Source organism: Myxocyprinus asiaticus, chromosome 29 (genome assembly GCF_019703515.2).
Source record: "Myxocyprinus asiaticus isolate MX2 ecotype Aquarium Trade chromosome 29, UBuf_Myxa_2, whole genome shotgun sequence".
Taxonomy (NCBI): Eukaryota; Metazoa; Chordata; class Actinopteri; order Cypriniformes; family Catostomidae; genus Myxocyprinus; species Myxocyprinus asiaticus.
In genome coordinates this window covers 22,624,573-22,645,543 of record NC_059372.1, presented here as the reverse complement: position 1 = coordinate 22,645,543, position 20,971 = coordinate 22,624,573, and the positions used below count along the sequence as shown (strand labels likewise).

Genomic DNA, 20,971 nt, shown 5'->3' with positions numbered 1-20,971 from the left:
TGAAAAAGCCTGCAGGCTGCAGAGATAAACAGGTGTGCACAAAGTGGAGACAGAGAAAGGCCTTTTACACATACCTGTAGGGTATGGCTTTTTCAGGATCACTTTTCACTTTTCATAGACAAATGCACGCATACTCAACCACACAATGAACAACAATCACCCACCCAAGAGCACTGACATTTGTACGAGCATACTTAATAAGAGGAGGTACAGATTTCTTGACACATATTTTTATGTACATTAAAAGCATTTACTAAAATTGAAAAGCTTGTTATAGATTGCCAGGTGGTCTAATGTTTCTGCATATTTAAACAATTAAATTCCTAAAGCATAAAGCACTATTGGAAAAAAACTGAAACTAAACTAAAATACATTTTCATAACTCCAAAATAAAATAAAATAAAATAAAAATTACCACAAATTATTTGAAAATTATTGAAACTTTTAAAACCTGCATTCATTAAAAGTAATGTAATGTATTCGGTATAGATGCCCTGAGAAATGTAACAGTTAACACATCAAAATTTACAGCCCTAAATTACTAAAAAGAAAAATAACATTTAAATGTGCTGAAAAATGAAAATTAACAAACTGTACTAAACATTAAACATTTTACTAAACTAAAGTGTAAATAATAAAAAATGTTATTCATAATTCAAAACTATCCTACTTTCAACAAATTATAACAATTATAATTTCCTTCTTTTTTGTATATATCCTGAAATTCAAGGGCCACAAAGCTTTTGCAAATGCAAAAAGAGAACACAATAAAATGGTTAACCATTAAGCCTTCTGAGCTGCAAGAAAGCAAGTTCATTATCATGGGCAACCCCCACTGGCAATAAAGATCTTTGACACATGTAGACACTTTCCACATTCCCCAAATAACTGCGCTTCTGTCATTCCACTTAAATTACCCAGTAAGCTGTAGCCGAGAACAAACAAAGAGTCTCGTCTGTCCCAGCTCACGCAACAAGAACAGACCCTATTTGTGTGGCTGCATCCTATCTGTGCTGCTGGGCTGACTACTGGGGGAAGAGTATGGCAGCCCCGTAGCCCTAATAGCATGTCGTCACACAAACAAGGCCTGTTCTTATTGCTTCCCAAACCTCTTCCGTCACCATCTGTTCATTCTGCAGGTGAGCTTTGCGGTATTTTCAGACTTTACAAGCACTTTAAGGCCAGCCTTACAAACAGAGTTGATTGAAGGGGCTTTAGAACAGAGACCTGAGGAGCTGGATCCCTCTTCCACCCAGAGTGGCCCTGTTGACCTGAATTCAGAAAGCTAAACGAGGGTAACTAAGGAGAGAACATTTTGCAGGCAGAGAGCCCGACTGGGATGGAGTACTTCTGGGTGTGGCATGCCATCCTTTTAACCCACTACCAGAATGCAGTTCTGGTAGATGTAGGTTCAGATACAAATTTAGCCTGCTGCCTCTCACTGTCAGGTGATGGGGCAGGTGCTCCATATGCAGGAGAAAAGATGGGATGGGAGTTACAGTTCATTTCTAGGATAATGTAAACTGTAAATCAATGAGAAGTCTAACTAAAGATATGCATTACACTAAAGTCAAAAGACACAAATAAGTATTTTTGACATGGCAGGTGATCACAGAAAAGTACTGTGGCAGTACTATGGAAGAGTGATGGTATCATATGGCAATACAGTGGTACTTTGATACATATCATGGTGCCATGGTAATTCTAAAAATACCATGGTAATGTTGTAATACATGTCGAAAAACTTTTGTAAATAATCAATGGTATTAACATGGTAAAATGTCCAAAACATGGTAATACTACAGTATAATGGATGTTAAAGGTGCTGAAAGCGATTCCAGCCGTTCTACTTCCACGAGACTGAGCCGTTGAATTAGTAAAGCCCCTTCTTTCCAAAACCCAGCACATTATAAAAATAATAAATTAGCTTTATTGAGACTGACATCGTGCAGACACATTTGTTTAAATCAACAGCAGCAAAATAGCGCCCTCAACAGACAGCTTAACAACAAGGCTTAAAAATGGCAGTAAGTCTCAATAATTCGCTGCAACTACAATACTATGAGAATGTGCAAAATGATTGACAGGTCAAAAGCATCATTGTCCTCAGTACACGGACACAATTTTTGTTTGCTGTTTACACAGTCACCTGTCACAGAGTCAGGTGAGATATCTTACAACACTTATTTCAGCTCTCAGGGAGTAGGACATTTTTTTGCATACCATGGTACCCTGTCCAAAAAACATAGTAATGTGGTTACTAATAATAATGGTTCATTTTTAAGAAACCACAGTTACAATGATATCATGTTTAAAAAACATGGTATTATTGTGGTAAAATGTCCAAAACAAAAATACATGATAAGGCCATTGTAATGTTGTGGTAAATGTTCAGATATTCTTGGTATTACCATGGTATCATGTCCAAAAAACACGGTAATGTTGTCATACATATCCCAAAAATATGGTATTACCATGGTACCATATTCAAACAAACATCGTAATACCATGGTAGTGGACATGTTTAAGTAATCAAAATGTACCATGTCCAAAATAACATGCTAATGTTGTGCTATACATGTCCAAAGAAATCCTGGTATTACCATGGCAACATGTCCAAAAAACATGGTATAACCATGGTACATGTATATATCTATATTTAAGTTTCATAACATTTGGCCTTTTCATTTGGTAGATATTGGTCAATATGTACAAAATGGACGACGCCTGACCAATTTGATACATTTTTGTCAGGAGGGTTCATAGTAGACACACCCCAATTTTCGTGCGAGTTCGAAAAAATAGGTTCGAAAAATTAGCACAAAAATTTTCATGACGTAAATAAAATCGGATATACGAATATATATATATATATATATATATATATATATATATATATATATATATATATATATATATATATATATATATGAAAAAGATGTAAGTTCGTCTTGAGCCAAGGAATCAATGATGTATGACACCTGAGTGTGCGACAAACGGTTTAGGAGTTATGGGCTAAAACGTATACATGATCACTATAGCGCCACTTTGAGGCCAATGGTGCTGAAATTTGATACGCTGTAGTACTCTGGGGGTCTACCTTCCCTCAAAGTTTCAACTTACGCTTTGGTCTGCACGATCAGTTTTAGGGCAGAATAATAATAAAAATAAAAATCCTTACAATTACAATAGGGTTTCAGCTCTTCGGGCTTGAACCCCTAATAAAAACCAATATTACCATGATACCATGTCCAAAAAAAGAAAATGGTAATATTCTGCTACATGTCCACAAGCATGGTATAACCATTGCGACATGTCCAAAAATACATGATAAGGCCATGGTAATGTTGTGGTACATGTTCAAATACTCTTGGTATTACCATGGTACCATGTTTGGTATTACCATGGTACCATGTTCGGTATTACCATGGTACCATGTTCAAACAAACATTGTAATACCATGGAACATGTTTAAGTAACTAAAATGTACCAAAAATAGCATGCCCATAATAACATGGTAATGTTGTGCTATATCCAAAAAAAAAAAAAAAAAAAAAAATATGGTATTACCATGGCAACATGTTCAAAATAAAATGGTAATGCTGTGGTACATACAGTATCTAAAAAAATAAGGTATTACCAAGGTAATATGTCCAAAAAACATGATATTGATATCGTACATGTCCAAAAAACATGGTATTACTATGGTAACGTCCAAAAATACATGATAAGGCCATGGTAATGTTGTGGAACATGTTCAAATATACATGGTACTACCATGGAAACATACCCAAAAAAAACATGGTAATATCATGGTACATTTTTAAGAAACCACAGTATTACCATGATACCATGTCTGAACAAACATTGTAATACCATGGTACATGTTTAAGTAACCAAAATGTACCATGTCCAAACAAACATGGAAAATGTTTAAGAAACCAAGATGTACCATGTTGAAAATAACATTGTAATGTTGTGAAACATTCATGGTATTACCATTATACAATATCCAAAATAACATGGTAATGCTGTGGTACATGTCCAAAAAACATGGTAATGTTGTTATACATGTCCAAAAAACATGGTATTACAATGGTACGATGTCCAAAAAAACAAGTTAATAACATTGGTCTTTTTGTTAATGGATTCATAGAGTAGGACATACAGTATAGAAAAGCTTGATTGATGAAGACAAAGATATGGCCTCAAAAGCACATACACATGCCTGTTTGTTAAGTTGCATTTGTTACCAAACATCCTGTGCCATCTAGTGCTCCCTCCACTATCTGTTCTTATCTCTACCTGCATATATGAGCATGCAATGAGTCATCCAAACACATTCATCAAAGACACATAGGCTGGCACGGCCAAGCTGGAGGAGCGGCAAGCCGCAGGTTATGATAGACATTCCATGGTTCTGGCCACCCCCACTGTCTCTCTGATGTTCATATCTGCCAACAATGTTAACTAAAGCAAAGCACCACCAAGCCACACCCTGTCAGCTTCATCCATGCTCAAACACACATCCTACAGCATTGAAAGATCACTCCTGTTACCAAAGATCAATGAAGACATGGAAATGTGTGCTTGTCCCGGGTGTGCTTGTCTCTTACAAATGTTGATCTATGGTTGTCTATTGGATAAAGGAGATGGGCAAGAGATTCACAGACAATTCATCTGGTCCACAAGGTCCAGCCAGTCTGGGTGTATGAATATCACCTGATCTCACTGCATTCATGCAGGACCCATAATTGTGTGGGATAATCACTGTTACTAAAAGGATATCTCTTACACTTCCAGTGGTATGACACAGCAATTACGTACAATGGCTTCTGGTTCTATATGGGTTGAGGATGAATACGAATGAAGATGAATAAGGAAGGGAGACTTTATTGAGATGTGATACTTCTTTGTTGTCCCCATATCTTATGTGGACATTCACTCATGAGCTATGAGAATGATACCGGTTTTATTTGAGGTTTAAAGCATACTCAGCTTCCAGGTAGATAAAAAATCCCATGGCATTTGGAGCTGAGTCTAGAAGAAGCTTCTAACACTCTGATATTATTAAGCTAGTTTAAAGGTGAAGTGTGTAATTTCTGCACTGCTAGTGTAACAAAACAGAAGAGAATTTTCACATTTCTGAGTGTTTTGAAACATGGAAGCAAACTTTAGCGGGGTAACTGTAAATACTAATGGTTATCTAAAAAAAATAGTTGACTCAACTTAAGCTGAATTTTTTACTATTCATACTAATTTTAATGAAGTTACCATTACTCTCTAAACCCGAAAGTTGTCATTAATAAAAACAATCAAGTATTCCTAATTAAACAGTACTTGAAATGTCACATTTTGGAATCGTAACTCTAAATATATATAAATACATTGTCACAGTCGGGCCTGACTTTGCCTCGCCTGATTGTCTGTCTGTCTCGTCTGAATGACATGTCTGTGAGTGTGTTATATTCCATTTGTTTGTTAAATAAAGACTTATTTTTTCTCGCATCCATGTATTTGGGTCCTTCATCCTAGCAAGTTCGTGACAGAAGAATTCAGCCAGCTATGGACCCAGCAGGGAAGAATTTTTTTCGACCCATGTTCTTCTGCTCGCCAAAGAGCTGCTCAAGTTAAGAGGCTCTTCGAGCTACAGTTGGAGGACCAGTCCGTGTTGTGTCCCAGAGCGGGGTGAGGGTGGGAGTGTTTTCGAGATGATCAGGCTGGCCATGAAATGGGATGAGTTCATCACAGCCTGTGCCTCGGAATACTTCCAGTCTTCATCCCAACCCGAGGATGGGGACATCCCCCACACGGAAGTGGATGCTTCGGCCACTGCCTCCACACCTCAGAAGAGGAGGAGGAGAAGGAAGAAGCCCAGCCTATTGGCCGAGCCACTGTGTTTGACTGCCAGGAGGCATGGGAGCCCGTTGATGACCATCAGAATGCGGGGGAGCCCATTTCCGAACGGCAGGGGGTGGCGGCCGTTCCCGCTGCAGCACTCTCGACCATGGCAGCCGCAGTCCAGCCTGTCCAGTTCCTCCCGGCCACAGAGGCCGTTCCCCAGCCACTGCCAGCGCTCCCGGCCACGGAGGCCGTTCCCCAGTCACTGCCAGCGCTCCTGACCACGGCGGCCATCGACGAGTCTGTCCGGTTCCCTGTGGCAGTCGACGAACCTGTTCTGTTTCCTGTGGCCATCGATGAGCCTGTCCTGTTGCCATCGATGAGTTGCCATCCAGTTCCCTGAGGCTGTTGACCAGTCTGTTGCTCAGCCCAGTAACCAGCACCTGTCAGACACCAGCTACCAGTCTTTTGCTCAGTCCAGTGGCCAGCATCTGTCAGACACAAACCACCAGTCTATTGCTCAGCCCAGTAACCAGCACCTGTCAGACACCAGCTACCAGTCTTTTGCTCAGTCCAGTGGCCAGCACCTGCCAGACACCAGCTACCAACCTGTTGCTCAGTCTGTTCAGTGTCCAGCGGCTGCCAAGGACCTCACCGTCTGTGCTGTGGCCTCCACTGACCTCACCCACTACCCTTCTGTCCAAGTCCAAGTGGTCACTTCCCAGTCTGTCCAGCACTCAGCGGTCACTCTCCAGTCTGTCCAGCCCTCTGTGGCCGCTCCTCAGTCTGCCCAGCCCCCAGTGATCTGTCTGCCCAGCGTCCAGCGCTCTTTCTGCTCAGCCCCCAGTCTTCAGAGCTCAGTCTGTCCAGTTCCCTACCTGTGCTCTACCTACTCTATGTCTAGCCCTCAGCGATCCCTTCCCTGTCAGCCCTGTCCTTCACGGCCGTCCATCCAGCGCCTGATGAGCACCTGTCCCTCGTTATTTACCTCATTATTTTAACCTCCTCGTGTTTCTTGTGGTTGCAGAATTATTTTATTTGTCTGTCAGTTGGACTGGCCGGTATTTAGCCTTCGGTCGGTACCTGATGTCCTGCTACTAGTCTTACTAGTTCTTTTCTTTTGTACTGTTTTTCTCCCTTGAGAGAGTTTTGTTTGTTAAATAAAGACTTATTTTTTTCTCGCATCCCTGTATTTGGGTCCTTCATCCTAGCAAGTTTGTGGCATATATACTGTATGTTCTTTAAAATTTGGCTTCAGGTACGACTAACTCAAAATTATCAAGTACAAAATTGCGGCTGTGTGAGATACCCATAAGCCCATGCACTTGAATAAATGATGAATGTTTGGTTAAGACAAGAGGATTTATGGAGAAAAATAGTAATTGTTATTAGAAAACTAATATAGTTTTAATTCTTATGACTGTTGCTGCTGTTTTGTTGTAGCTGGTTGATAGTTGTGATTTGTGTGAAGTCACTATTAGAGTGATTAGTGTTACCTCTGAACTTGGAGCCTGTTAAATTTTAGTCCTTCTTCTTTACTCAATTATACTTTACAAAAGTGCAGATTTATGTGCAATAAGAAGTACTGCGGAGAATCCAATGTGCCATTTGGCTAACCTAGAGTCCAGTCAAAATTTCCTTTATACTGTATGAGATGTGCTATAACTCAATTTAAATAATTAAATAACAACAACAATATTTTAATCACAGATTAAATTAGAAAACTGTACTTAAATATTTAAGTTCACTTTACTTGATCCAAATACGTGTTTACTTAAAAAAATCTGTGGTCAACTAAATACATTGTACAGTGTAGCAATGAATGGAAGACTACTGCAAATATTTTTATTTTTTGCATTTCCATTTGCTCCAACAGCAACAGAAAACATTCAGTATTAATGTATGTTTTTATGACTTTCCAAAAAAGGAAAAATAGATCAAGGTTTCAGAAAAGAGATAAAAGGCAAATTTACTGACATTCGCTTAGCAGTTATTTGAAACCCCGTCGAAGCAGTGGTGACGTTTTTATTTATTTATTTATTTTATGTCAGGGTAATATAACACAAAAAATAATGTTATAAATTTACACGAAATATTTCTTAAAAATTGAAAATCATTACAGGCTGTGAAAACAGCCCATAGCAAAAAAAATTTCAGACAGATTTTCCAAATCCATTCCGTCTACCATTGGTCAAAATAAACAGATAGCCTCAACCCTAACTCATACTGTTGGTTGAGCCGATGTAGCTGTGTCGGGCTTTTGATAGCGCCAAAGAGCCCCAGTGTTTACACTTTGAGAGAATCAACCTAAGAATGGGCTTACTTATTGTTGTCTCTCTTTCTGCATATTAATCTGCAACATTGAAAAAATTACACACTTCACCTTTAAATTTAAGGAATGGTTTCTACTGTTTAATAACTCTGACTCTTGGGTCTGTGCAGCCAGAATAATTGCTGTTGCCCACACAACACTATAGAGAACATAAAGCCCTCTATCAGACAGGTGCTAGGTCATAAAGAGGACGTCTCACCCACCTACTCAGAAAGAAAAGAAAACACTCCAAAACACATGCTCCACACATGGCGTTAAATAAAACAAATGTATATGAACTTAAGAAGCACAGACACAAAGACACATGCACATTAACCAACACACCCTCTATCATATGAGTCATGGGCAGAACAGCGAGTACTCTTAACTTATTACTGAGCAAGTCATCAAGCAGGTAGAAAATGTTTTATCTGTCTCAACTTGTTTAAGAACTGCCACGTTGCCCTATTCATAACTTGCCATAGGAAAGAAGTTCACAAATGAGATCTATTTAATTTCTCAATTAATTCTCCTAAACAGCAAATTATTAAATGGAGAGCAAATGTGAGACTTTTGCTTAAATCTCCTGTTTCCCAGTTTTTTCTCCTGATAAAAAGACCCCAATAATCTCACGTGTCTTTTCTGTAGAGTGTCAGAAGAGATATCAACAATGTCACAAACTGTGCTCAGATTTGCCAAGATACCAAAGTCTGCAATCAAAAATCAGAGATTTCATTATGAAACATTTTGCATAAAATTCCGACATGAACAAGGGAAGTCGACATGTTGCTACTGAATGTTCCAGTGCCCTGACATCAACCCCATTAAGCCAAGTTACTGACAAGAGATATCTTTCATCAGGCATCTCTGCATCAATTCAAATGTGTTTACCTTTTTTTTTGTGGCAACAGATAGCGTGTTGCGCGAGCAGCCTCAGAGATACATGTTCTGGTCCTGAGGAAACCAGGAAGTAACTGTGTTCATGTAATCAATCAGCACGATTCAGAGGTTGCATTTTCCCTCCACCATTTTATTTTTACCCTTCTGACGGTTAGGTTTAGGGTTGGTGTTTTGGTTAGGGTATATGGTTGATAAATATACATTCCTGTTGACTGTAATACACTCAATGAGCACTTTATTAGGAACACTATAGTCCTATTAAAGTGTCCAATGTGGTCTTCCGCTGTTGTCTATCTGCCTCAATGTTCGACGCAGTAGCGGTTGTATGGCGCCCTGGGCAAAACTCTATTCAGCACTCCATTCAACACCCCCCACATCACAGAGATCACATTTTTTCCCCAATCTGATGGTTGATGTGAACATTTTCTGAAGCTCCTGACTCGTTTCTGCATGAGTTTATGCATTGAACTGCTGCCACATGATTAGCTGATTCGATAATCACATGAATAAGTACTGTAGGTGAACAGGTGTTCCTAATAAAGTGCTCAGTGAGTGTATATCATTTACATCTAAAAACAACTTGCTTTTGACACCACTCTGTGGACATTTCATCTGAAAACTGGTGCTCACACCGTCCCAAAGGTTCAACAACACTTCCAGCTTCGGCCACTGGGGGCAGTGGTTCGAATATCAGTAAGCATGACCCTGACTGCGTGTTCCGGACAAGCACTCAGCAGCCCCACAGATGAACAGCAGCAGCTCACGCATGCACACTTGCAATCTCTGCTCCCTACAGCTGTAGCATATTCAGGGCTCATATCAATCTACTGCACTGTTATGCAGCTTGCAAGTGCTCAGTAGTGCTGGCATATTTGCATCTGATTGTGTCTAATAGCAGGGCTGCAGGGCAGTGCTGCTACTTGGTTTTCCAGGATTGAATAAAATTGACTAAATCCCAAGCCTATCATGAGCTTTGTCTATGCAGGTGATGAGTATCAGATGTGCAAAGCAAAACATTTACTCAACACAAGAGTGTCTGTTCAAGCAATGTACAGCTTACCTGGTACAACAATTTGAAACCCCCATGGGACAGATAGAAATGACCTTTGTTTATATGACCTTAAACATTGTCACTGTCGAATTATGTTGACGGCAACAGTTCAAAATATCCAAAAGTTACACTAAGTCAAATAAAACAGCATTTAATCAGCTAATAACCAATTAACCATTCGGTGGGGTCCAAACGTCTGAGACCACTAGTGAAAATGCTTCCATTTAGCTTTTTTCCAACATGTTCATTAAGAAAGTATGTTATCAGCATAATTTAAATGAAAAGTTTAACTCATAAATGTAGATAATGAGATTTGATATGTGCCCTTTTTGCTTTAATAACAGCATGCACTTGAATTAGCATGGACTTCACAAGTTTGAGCAAAACATGATAATCCATGATATCCAAACATATTTTGAGAATGTTTTAAAGAACATCTTGTGTTCTTCAATGGAAACAAGGAAATCTGATCTTTTGTGCAAAGGAGTTAACATGGTGAATGACACAAATCTGCGCCTGACGATTGGTGATCTAGAAAAAGTGCAGAATCTTAAATATTTTTTATTTTATGTCATAAATTGTCTTTGTTTTACATTTTTCAAACTCCTAAAACTTTCTATTTTCAGGTCAAAGTCACAAATTTGCTTACATTCGATTAGTGATATATAGTAAATGTGGAAAATCTTAAACATTTATTTATTTTTCAAAACCCTAAAACTTTTATTTCCAGGTTTAAATGTTGTCTCAGACTTTTGCATCCCACTGCATGTATAATGCTTCCTTTTATAAACTCAAAAATAAAACTTGAAAAACAAAGTGCACAACCTTTCCCCAAATTATTCTGGTGGTATCAGCCTACATGCAACAGATATCCATAGATTTATATTTACAGAAAAGTAGTACCTCATTGGTATCAGTGGACTGCGGGCTGGACTCCAACACCAATGTGGACTGCGGGCTGGACTCCAACACCAATGTGGACTGCGGGCTGGGCTCCAACACCAGTGTGTAAATCCAAGCCATACAAGATTGTGGCTGAAGTGGAATAGTGTCCATGACCGCCTTGTGTTCCTCTGGGTTACTTTGTTTCCACTCAGCTGCACTCTAACTCAGTCAAAACACTGCGGCTTAAGAGCAGATGATCCAAGTGCTCTGTTCTATCTCCTTATCAGTCACTCAAAAATACAGCTGCAACAGAAGAAAAAAAGACTGACTGTTCTAGCTACTTAAAAAATCAATTTCTCCTCCATATCTGTGCTCATATCTCCCCTCCTCTCTCTTTTGCAACAAATGAAGAAAGACATTTGTCCTCCACTCACATGCTGTCTCTGGCTCCCTCTTCTACTTATTTATGGTTTTATTTCTAACACCTGCCAGCAGAGGAAAAGAAGGAGAGGCACAAGCTGTCGTCTGCTTCTGAGGGGAGTCCTTCCTGCCAAGGAGGGAGAAAGAGCATGTGTGTGTGTGTGGGTCTGGATTCCTATGTGTCAACAGCAGTGCTTTGCAAGTGGATATCAGGCAGCTTGTTAGAAGGGAGTTGGGAGGGTTAGTTTTTAGTGAGATAGAGAGGAGAATAAGGAGGGTGGGAATAAAACTGTATATGAATATCCCTTCCTGCATGCGAGTGTGTGCATGTGCATGTGCATAATTAGGTAAGTATCAGTTTGAAGATAGCGAGTATAGCTGAAAGGGCATGCTCAAACTCACTCCGATATGCTCTTTAAAACCTCTTTAACTTGCTCCTTTTCACACACCTCATTTATTTACTTATAAAGGGCTGAGTGGTGGATTGAAAGAGCCGTTTATCAAGATATGCTGTGTGAAAGTCTAGAGATCAGCAAAAAAATAAAAAATAATTATCTGAACTTTAGTAACCAGACTGACAGATCATATAAGATGGTTATTTATTGTTAATAACCCCTTATATCCTATTATCAATACGTTAGTACTGAAAAATCATTGTATTAAGATGGAAAAAAATTAATGTCAATGTATGACAGTTATCTATACCATTTCAGCATGTGATTCTTGTGTAATAGACTGTTCTGGATTGCTCCTGCAGGTGATGAGGCACATGGAGTCCATCATTAATATAGTGAAAAGGCTGCTGTCCACGTTGCATACTTAAGCACCATGACATGTACCAACCCACCCCTCCTGCAGGCTGAATAGCAAAGGAACGCGCAACAATCATAACAATCAAAAAATGAAGGGGAAAGAGAGAGAGAGAGAGAGAGAGAGAGAGAGAGAGAGAGAGAGAGAGAGAGAGAGAGAGATAGGGAAAAAGGTAAAGAGCCCAAGGCTGTTGAGATTCTTTTTCAGTTTTGGTGGGTGGGGTTATAGAGAAATCATTAACAGAACACCTGTCACCTCCTAACTTTTAATAAATCAGGGTAGCTTGATCCATCTATTTTGCTTTAAAAAAACAAAAAAAAACAAAAAACTGCAATCTGAAGAACAGTATAATACAACTTCATGAGCTTATCAACAAAGATGCTAACCCAATAACCATAAACAGCAAAAACAACATGACCACATGGTAAATCTACATGCTGCTTCCGAAAGTTCATGAACCTTGAAATCAACCCCATTCAGCTGAATTACTGACAAGCGGCATCCCCTATCAGACCATTTTGCATCAATTTACATGTAAATACATTTCTCTTCGGCACTACTGATAGTACGAGTAACCTCAGAAACATGTAAACACATACACATAAACAATGGAGGTTGCATTTTTACTTAATTTATTTTTTACTCCACCGAGGGGTGGGTTTAGGGTTGGGGTTAGGATTAACAAAATATGCATTCCTGTTGACTATTACATCATTTACACCTAAAAAATACTTCTCATTTTTGGCGCCACTCTCTGAACAATTCACCTGGAAACTGGAGCTCACACATGCTCATGCATTAAACAACCCTTCCAGCTTCTGCTACTAGGGGCAGTAATTCGAATTTCGACAGACCAATTTCAAAAGCAAAACTTTCGACATATTGTTGCCGAATTCATAGTGTGACAAGTCTTAGCAAAAAATGGATTTGAATAAAAAGAAGATTCTTCGCTGAACCTAAGGTGCTGCAAAGAACCTTGGAATAACCTTTATTTTTAAGTGTGTGGTCCATTTTTTTTTTTAGGTAAAGAGTTTCAAGGGGGTAGGTTGCTCACACAAAGCTGGGCCTGATGGTTTGATCAAATTAAATGGAATGTGAGAACAAGAGCTCTCCTGCAGAAAACAGAGCTGAAAAGTGGGGCATGAGCTGCCTACATGGACGTGTTAACCAAAGATCTGGTGCTTTTGCCAGCTGGCATCGGATCTCAGTTCTGGAATAGAGAACTTCAATGGCTTAGCATTAGTCTTGTCTTATTCACCTTTCTAACTTGTTCAAGCATATCATTTTTGTTCTTGTTCAAACTAACCAGTTCTTGTACAATTAGGCTTTGTTTAAAAGGACCACGAATTAAATCCTTCTTTCCAGCATGAAATAATTCCCATGGAGTTACAATGATTTGAATCCTTAATGAAGCTAGCTTTATTTCAAAACATATCACATTAAACAGCCCAGAGATAAACATGACAAAGGCAAATATGTTTAGGTATTATTTAGAGAAGCATTTCACATTAACACATAATGAAGAATGGGCTATTCCGAAATCATCCTCCATTTTTCACAATCAGATTCCGTCATTACTAAAAACATATACTGTAGTGATAATGTAGATTTTTTTTTTTTAGGAGTGCAGAAAGAGTCAGTGTATGTTATCACATGTCTCACCATGTTTAATGCCAGAGGAAGTCATATTTATACAACCTTTTGTTAAATTAGAGGTGATAGTGAACGATTTTGGCATAAACCTCTACATTTACAATTGCATGCACAGAACACGCACACATCCACACACACATAAACCACTGCAAAACTCAAGCCAAGTTTCAGTCCAAGTCTTTTTTTTTTTTTTTTTTTTTTTTTTTAGCAAATACTGAAAAAAGTATCAGTATTGGATCAGTTCTGAGGTTAAGTTTTTTCTTAACAAGTGCGCCCCCTCCTGGAGAAGCCTCTGCCCTGCAGGTCAGTCTCACGTAGCTAAGCGTTTGGCTTGCTTTAAGGACAAAAGCAAAAGAATAATTAAAGAGGAAACCCATTTTTCAATTAAAAAAAATAAAATAAAAAAAAAAAAAGGTTAAAGAAAACTTATTTATTAGAGGTTAAATGTGTAATTTTTTATATATATATTAAAATGCTCTCCAATTCCATTGTAATGTTTTCTCGTTTGCAGTTGTTTAAACAGTCAGATAGTCACGTCCCCAACTCACGCCATTGGTTGAGGAACGTTGTTGGGGCGGGTCTAAGTGGGTGGCTCAAAACAAACACAGGAATTTTTAAAGCGCCACAGAGACACAATGTTAACAGTTTTCAAGAAAATTAACCTATGAATGGCTTACTTATAGTTGTCTCTGCATATTAATGTGGGATAGAAGAAAGTATTTTAACACTGAAAAAGTAACATACTTCAGCTTTAACTTAATACAGTGTCTTAAAAACCCGGTGCGAGATGCTGAAAAAACAGCAAGATATGGCGCAGCTGTTAAATATAGCAACTGAAAGAACATCTACACTCACCTTCTTCTGGTCTCACTTTTATTGCTTAAATTTAATTCACGAGAAGAGAGGAATGCAACAACAATCACATAAGGGCATGGTCAGAACACTGAGACGTACACAACACACCACCACATCACTGACAGCACAATGATAGTCAAAGAGACAAAGAGAGTTAGGAGACACTTTCACCTCCACCTGCTTTGAATGTCAAGGGTCTGTTTGCATTTTTAAGTTTAATTTCAAAATAAATAATAAAAAACTGCCCTATATTAATGACAGCGTCACACAATATGGCATAAAAACAAGTGCAAGTAGCCAAATATACACTCTGACCTCAAACAGGAAGTAGAGCAACATCCTAAAACATATTTTCATAAAAGTGGGTTGAAATATGTTTTGATCTTTTTCCCCCTTTTATTTTAGAATATATGGAGTACTTAAATCAGGTCACTAATAAGTAAAGCAGACATATCTGCTCTACTTCTAATGAGAGTGCTAAAAGTGTGTCATCATGATTATAAAAAAATAAAATAAAAGAACTATCCTTGTGTTTTTTAATTGGAGGAGAAATACAAGGGGATCATTGTACAAGTGTATAATGTTGATTTAGAGATTGTGGATATTACTGTGGAAATATAATAATGCATAAAGAGAAGAAATCAAATTAGATGGGCTTAAAATGTGGGATCTAGATTCCCATTTGAGGTTTGAACAAAATGATGAAAAGCTTAAGAGCCTTTAAAAAAAGATGCAAACATGAAGGACTTCTTAAAGGGATAGTCACCCAAAAATGAAAATTCTCTCATCATTTACTCACCCTCATGCCATCCCAGATGTGTATGACGTTCTTTCTTCTGTTGAACACAAACAAAGATTTTTAGAAGAATATCTCAGTTCTGTAGGTCCAAACAATGCAAGTGAATGGCGACCAAAATGTTGAAGCTACAAAATGCACATAAAGGCAGCATAAAAGTAATCCATATGACTCCATTGGTTAAATCTATATCAGGGGTACTCAACAGGGTCCGGACTGAAGGACAATTCAATCCGGACCGAGATCTACATCTTGGTGCTAGTTATCTGACATCTGGCTAAGTGATTGTGTAAGCATACTTGTATACGTACACGGAGCCGGAATAAAGCGCGCTCAGCGCTAGAGCGAAATATTTCTCTCTAGAGCGGGAATAAAGCGCGTCCAGTGCTGAACGCGCTTTTATTCCTGCTCTCCACGTGTTGCTATAGAGGCGCCATAATGCCTAATTTACTGTACGTAGTTGAAGGCACTGTTATTTTAACAACAGTAGCGGAGACAACGCTACAGATACTGGCATCTTTCGCTTGAACACACTGCAGAAAACAACATATCTGTCTGATATGTGATTCAGACGGTTCAGCAAAGCCAGGTTTGTGTCAGGACAAGTTAACGTGCAGCCTTTAGAGTTTAATCAGCATGTTACAAGCCTTTCATATTAAACAAACAGATTTTTGTTCTAATTTTGTGAAAATTAATCAGAGATGTCATCATGGCATGGGTGGCAAGGAAAGCCTATTTAATAATTAAATTAAGCAAATAGTATTTTTTTGCTTCTCTGTTGTTATGTAAATTGTTTGTTTGTTTGTAAGTAGATTCTCACTTTAAGGAAAATATAAAAATGGTCCTTTCAGACTTTTACATTTTTTCTCAGGGGACACCCCTGAACACCCATACAGTGTTTTTATCCATCAAAAGGCCTCCTATGTCCCATAAATATATATATTCTGAATGTGAAAAAGGTTACACTTCACAATAAAGTTCCATTTGTTAACATTAGTTAATGCACTATGAACTAACATGAACTAACAATGAACAACTGTATTTTTATTAACTAGTACCAACAAAGATTAATAAATGCTGTAAAAAATATATTGTTAATTGTTTGTTCATGATACCTAATGCTTTAGCTAATGTTAAAGAATGGAACCTTATTGTAAAGTGTTACCATAAAAATATTTCAACACAAAAACTGGACTGCTGTCATTCAGCTTCAAAACAAACTGTTGATCTTATAATTTAATATTCATATCCAAGTGCCCTCGACAGATGAAGCCTTGATGAAATATTTTAATCTTTTGGTAGAAGATCCCTCAGACCCCACTACTTTGGCTGTCTCTGGGCCCCCAATGTCCTCATCCCTGCCCAGTTTTGAAGAGACTATTTTGACTGTTTAGGATTTGCTTTTATTGTTATTTTTATTTATTTTTTACAAAGTACTATTGCTGCCAACATGGCAAGTTATAATATGTGTAAGCAACATATTATTATCAGCATTTTTCCTATATACACAAAGAATGCGAATTACCAAAAAATAAAAAGATAAAAAGAAGAAGAAGAAGGAGAAGTAGGTGAAAGTGAAAGTGGAGATAGATAGTAAACAAACGACTTAAATATTGATCTGTTTTTCACCCACATCTATCATATAGCTTCTGAAGACATAGATTAAACCAGTCTTATGAATTACTTTTATGCTGACTTTATGTGATTTTTGGAGCTTCAAAGGTCTGGTCACTATTCACTTGCATTGTAAGGACCTACAGAGCTGAAAAATTCTTCAAAAAATCTTTGTGTTCAGCAGAAGAATGAAAGTCATACACATCTGGGATGGTGTTAGGGTGAGTAAATGATGAGAGATTTGTAATGTTTGGGTGAACTATCCCTTTACTGAGAATATGTGGGGCTGGCTCACAGTGAGTGGGTACTGGAGGGTGTGGACGTCACTATATGCCCTATGAGGCATCCTGCCACTCACCAGCAGAGCCTCCTGGTTATCAGCCAGCACCTGCTTACCAGGTAACGCTCCCTCTTGATCTTCATCTCCAATGATTCAGGTATGTCAGGTACCATCCAGTCAATAGCACGCAGAACAAAGAACACCAAAAGCTGAGAATGTGTACACAGACTTCATTATCAAGATATACAACAAATGACAATATATACATTGTATTTTATAATCTTTAATTTTGTCTCTATAATATCTCTCTATATATTTAATCTAACCTCGATGTTTTGTCTTTTGGTGTTCTGTGGCTGTTTTTTTCACTTGTTTATGCTTAAAACTTGTTAAATGAATCTGCCAATGGCACAAGGAAAAATACATGTATTTTCAAGATGCAATCTCTGAAAAAAAACCTTATCATACACAGTCTTGCTTATCAGGTAAATGCATGTTGTTTTAAGTAAAACAAGACAAAGATACTCATTAAAGCTGAACATAGTAATTTTTCCTCATTAAAAGAAATAAATAATACTACTGTAAAATATGCTTCATATACTCCAGTCATAACTGTAGCTAAATAAAAGCTGTTTATATATATATATATATATATATATATATATATATATATGTGTGTGTGTGTGTGTGTGTCTGTGTGTGTATATATATATATATATATATATATATATATATATATATATATATATATGTGTGTGTGTGTGTGTGTGTGTGTGTGTGTGTGTGTATATATATATATATACAGGTGCATCTCAATAAATTAGAATGTCGTGGAAAAGTTCATTTATTTCAGTAATTCAACTCAAATTGTGAAACTCGTGTATTAAATAAATTCAATGCACACAGACTGAAGTAGTTTAAGTCTTTGGTTCTTTTAATTGTGATGATTTTGGCTCACATTTAACAAAAACCCACCAATTCACTATCTCAGAAAATTAGAATACATCATAAGACCAATAAAAAAAACTTTTTTAGTGAATTGTTGGCCTTCTGGAAAGTATGTTCATTTACTGTATATGTACTCAATACTTGGTAGGGGCTCCTTTTGCTTTAATTACTGCCTCAATTCGGCGTGGCATGGAGGTGATCAGTTTGTGGCACTGCTGAGGTGGTATGGAAGCCCAGGTTTCTTTGACAGTGGCCTTCAGCTCATCTGCATTTTTTGGTCTTTTGTTTCTCATTTTCCTCTTGACAATACCCCATAGATTCTCTATGGGGTTCAGGTCTGGTGAGTTTGCTGGCCAGTCAAGCACACCAACACCATGGTCATTTAACCAACTTTTGGTGCTTTTGGCAGTGTGGGCAGGACGCCAAATCCTGCTGGAAAATGAAATCAGCATCTTTAAAAAGCTGGTCAGCAGAAGGAAGCATGAAGTGCTCCATAATTTCTTGGTAAACGGGTGCAGTGACTTTGGTTTTCAAAAAACACAATGGACCAACACCAGCAGATGACATTGCACCCCAAATCATCACAGACTGTGGAAACTTAACACTGGACTTCAAGCAACTTGGGCTATGAGCTTCTCCACCCTTCCTCCAGACTCTAGGACCTTGGTTTCCAAATGAAATACAAAACTTGCTCTCATCTGAAAAGAGGACTTTGGACCACTGGGCAACAGTCCAGTTCTTCTTCTCCTTAGCCCAGGTAAGACGCCTCTGACGTTGTCTGTGGTTCAGGAGTGGCTTAACAAGAGGAATACGACAACTGTAGCCAAATTCCTTGACATGTCTGTGTGTGGTGGCTCTTGATGCCTTGACCCCAGCCTCAGTCCATTCCTTGTGAAGTTCACCCAAATTCTTGAATCGATTTTGCTTGACAATCCTCATAAGGCTGCGGTTCTCTCGGTTGGTTGTGCATCTTTTTCTTCCACACTTTTTCCTTCCACTCAACGTTCTGTTAACATGCTTGGATACAGCACTCTGTGAACAGCCAGCTTCTTTGGCAATGAATGTTTGTGGCTTACCCTCCTTGTGAAGGGTGTCAATGATTGTCTTCTGGACAACTGTCAGATCAGCAGTCTTCCCCATGATTGTGTAGCCTAGTGAACCAAACTGAGAGACCATTTTGAAGGCTCAGGAAACCTTTGCAGGTGTTTTGAGTTGATTAGCTGATTGGCATGTCACCATATTCTAATTTTTTGAGATAGTGAATTGGTGGGTTTTTGTTAAATGTGAGCCAAAATCATCACAATTAAAAGAACCAAAGACTTAAACTACTTCAGTCTGTGTGCATTGAATTTATTTAATACACGAGTTTCACAATTTGAGTTGAATTACTGAAATAAATGAACTTTTTCACAACATTCTAATTTATTGAGATGCACCTGTATATATATATATATATGTGTGTGTGTGTGTGTATGTGTGTATATATATATATATATATATATATATATATATATATATGTGTGTGTGTGTGTGTGTGTGTGTGTGTATATATATATATATATATATATATATATATATATATATATATATATATGTGTGTGTGTGTGTGTGTGTGTGTGTGTGTGTGTGTATATATATATATATATATGTGTGTGTGTGTGTGTGTGTGTGTGTGTATATATATATATATATATATATATATATATATATATATATATATGTGTGTGTGTGTGTGTGTGTGTGTATATATATATGAAATATATATATATATATATATATATATACACACACACACACACACACACACACACACATACTTATGAAGTGGTTTGCCTCATGGGAGCTGCCATGTTGAGATCATATGACCAGCCAAATACTACTCACTTTATCTCAGTTTTATTGGACACTTTCGCTCATGAAATGAATTAATCATGGTTGACTGCGAATAATGCATTTCTTTAATAGCATCAAAACCAAAAACTATTGATTTTACATGGTGCTTCATCCACGCAGCTAGGTGTCAGTATAAGTCTAAGATGATTGCTAGCAAAACATCATTGAGTGCACCTTTAGGAATATGATTACACAGAATACAAATAATCGTTTTTAAAAAGTGATAAAAAATACATTAATCAAGTTGCTTGATCTTAAATTGTTCATATTGTAAACTATATACCTCAAAGGCAACGATAAAGCCCAGTCTGACAGCCAGGAGCTCCCAGTACACCAGTTTGTATCTTCCATTTTCATCTCTGAATGCTTTATACCAGACAACACACAAAGCAAAAAAAACAAAAAACTGACCACAAGAAAGAAAATCTAGCAGCGCTGACAGCTACAGTTTTATGGTTCACTGCACTGAATTTTGTCCTCTACTGCACAAAATGGTATTATATAGGGCTGGGCGATATGTAAAAAAATATTTTAGCGATAATTGCTTTAAAAATATCGTGATATCCTATTACATCATCAAGCCACCTGCTTAGGGTCGGTGAATTTTTTTGCTTTATTGATTTTTCTTTAAAAATTTAATTCATTTATTGAAACACAAAAAACTTAAAAGACATTTCTAAATTCAGACTGCACTTTAAACTAAATGAAAAAAGA

The 20,971-nt window shown here is 37.7% G+C and overlaps 1 protein-coding gene across 1 annotated transcript in view; it reads right to left on the bottom strand.

The window, feature by feature from the left end:
• The window catches only part of arhgef19 (Rho guanine nucleotide exchange factor (GEF) 19), a 53,732-nt gene extending 42,133 nt beyond the window's left edge, over window positions 1–11,599 (bottom strand). Inside the window, exons 1-3 of the mRNA XM_051662138.1 lie at window positions 11,423–11,599; window positions 11,096–11,291; window positions 11,007–11,065 (exon numbers count right to left, since the gene is read on the bottom strand). The gene's annotated coding sequence lies outside the window, so the exon portion shown is untranslated. The remainder of the gene's footprint in view (window positions 1–11,006; window positions 11,066–11,095; window positions 11,292–11,422) is intronic.
• Between the last annotated feature and the right edge of the window lie 9,372 nt (window positions 11,600–20,971).